A 2500-nucleotide genomic window follows, 5' to 3' on the forward strand; every position below is an offset into this window, starting at 1 on the left:
TAGCCGTTTCTCAGGCTCCCTCTCCGGAATCGAACCCTGATTCCCCGTTACCCGTTACAACCATGGTAGGCGCAGAACCTACCATCGACAGTTGATAAGGCAGACATTTGAAAGATGCGTCGCCGGTACGAGGACCGTGCGATCAGCCCAAAGTTATTCAGAGTCACCAAGGCAAACGGACCGGACGAGCCGACCGATTGGTTTTGATCTAATAAAAGCGTCCCTTCCATCTCTGGTCGGGACTCTGTTTGCATGTATTAGCTCTAGAATTACCACAGTTATCCAAGTAACGTGGGTACGATCTAAGGAACCATAACTGATTTAATGAGCCATTCGCGGTTTCACCTTAATGCGGCTTGTACTGAGACATGCATGGCTTAATCTTTGAGACAAGCATATGACTACTGGCAGGATCAACCAGGGAGCTGCGTCAACTAGAGCTGAGCAGCCGGCCGCCCGGGAGTGTGTCCCAGGGGCCCGCGCGAACACGCAAGCGTCCGCTCAATTATTCTGCAAACAGGAGGAGGCTGAGCTCCCCTGCACAATACACCTCGAAACCCTCTCAGGTCCCGGCGGCGCGCAGCGCCGTCCTAAGTACTTGGTCGGGTTCGAGAGAGGCGCAATCGCCCGGAGTTAGGCGAGTAGACGCTTTAGGTGCGACCACCCGTGCTCCCAACTGAGCTTGCCGCTGCCGACAGAGGCCCGGGAGCGTGCTGTCGTGGCATTGCCGGCGGGAGACAACACGCGCCACCTACGGTGACCGGCAGCTCCAACGCCAGCGCCACAGAAGGGCAAAGGCCCCACGTGGGTGCCGAAGCGAACTCTCCCAGCACAGCGCACGTGCCAACACGTCTGCACAACTGCGATACAAACCACCAGCGAGAACCGCTGGGGCGACCGAGCAGCAGACGGCGTCGCGGCGCCGAGTGCCGGGCGGCGGCGCATCCTCAACGCACACAGTCCTCAGTCGGACCAGCGCACTGCAGATGTCCACCGCGCTTCGCACCGGGCCCGCGAGGACCCACTTTGGCCGCCCGGCGCCGCGCGCAGGGTGCCCCGGCGCGCAGCTGCGCCGCCTGCCGCGTCCGTCGGCCGGCGCGCCTGCCACTGGGCGCCCCCACCAGCCGGCTGTAGCGCGTGCGCCCACGCACCGCGCGGCCAGCACGCCGGGCGGCCCCCCCTCACCGGCCGGGGACGGTCCCGCCCAGCCACCGCCGCGTATCGCTTCACACACAGATTTGCCCTTACTGATTTACCTCCAGCAACAACAACCGCACCACAATGGGTTTACCAGTTGTTCATTTGCGTAACGTCACCAGCAAACGTAGACGTCCATCCCAGTTTGCAAATGCAACGATTATTGCATACCTGTCTGTTAGGTGTCACGACACACTACGTCTGCCCACATACACGCAACAAAATGTGCACGACTAGAGAACACGTGGGAGGTGGCCCCCTACGTATGCGATGTCCATTACGAGACCGACTGTCAACCAGCATCTGTACCATGTCGCAGATGTGGAACGCGGTGCACCATGCTATCACACTGTGTGAGAAGAGACGACTACGTTTGAATACACGCGCCACTACATCAACAGACGGCTCATGCTGATCGCCATCCAGGGCGTCCGTTACTCCCACACGTCTCTATGGCGTACCACACTGCAATGTAGCTGTTATGGGGAGACGGCACGTGGCTGAGTGCACAACATTTGGACCGTATGGTTCGCTGTTGTTGGGCGCAGTCGTTGTACAGTCACACATGTGCCACAGCGTATCATTCAGTACATACGGACCTATGTGCAGTACAATGTGAGGGTTAAGCTTACGACATCAGCGGACAGTGGACACAGGCCGTACCACGACGTAGACTGAGCGCTTCGACATGCGAATGCCAGTGAACAGCTGCGAAGGGCATTGAACACGCAAGCACCTGAACGACCAGCGTGCGAAGGCAGGGGGGAGGGGGGGGGCGATGTACATCCTGCAGTCGTCCACATTACAGTGTACAGCGGGAGCATGTAAAAAGTAAGCAACACTTGCGAAGTGTTGAACATGAAACGATACACAAGAGGGTGGGCGGTGCGAGTAGCGAACTATATTCAGAGGGTTGTGGTTAGACAACACTGGATTAATGTAACGTGTCATATGCCAATTACAGAGCAGGTTAAGGCACAACTTGGGTTAGGTTAAGGCACAACTTGGGTTAGGTTAAGGCACAACTTGGGTTAGGTTAAGGCACAACTTGGGTTAGGTTAAGGCACAACTTGGGTTAGGTTAAGGCACAACTTGGGTTAGGTTAAGGCACAACTTGGGTTAGGTTAAGGCACAACTTGGGTTAGGTTAAGGCACAACTTGGGTTAGGTTAAGGCACAACGTGGGTTAGGTTAAGGCACAACGTGGGTTAGGTTAAGGCACAACGTGGGTTAGGTTAAGGCACAACGTGGGTTAGGTTAAGGCACAACGTGGGTTAGGTTAAGGCACAACGTGGGTTAGGTTA

The 2500-nt window shown here is 56.7% G+C and overlaps 1 non-coding gene across 1 annotated transcript in view; it reads right to left on the reverse strand.

Moving 5' to 3' along the window:
* The window catches only part of LOC126141718 (small subunit ribosomal RNA), a 1909-nt gene extending 1485 nt beyond the window's left edge, over positions 1-424 (reverse strand). Inside the window, exon 1 of the ribosomal RNA XR_007529560.1 lies at positions 1-424. This exon is cut by the window's left edge and continues 1485 nt beyond it. This is a non-coding gene — a ribosomal RNA (small subunit ribosomal RNA).
* Positions 425-2500: the final 2076 nt, after the last annotated feature.

Source organism: Schistocerca cancellata, unplaced genomic scaffold (assembly GCF_023864275.1).
Source record: "Schistocerca cancellata isolate TAMUIC-IGC-003103 unplaced genomic scaffold, iqSchCanc2.1 HiC_scaffold_745, whole genome shotgun sequence".
Lineage (NCBI taxonomy): Eukaryota > Metazoa > Arthropoda > Insecta > Orthoptera > Acrididae > Schistocerca > Schistocerca cancellata.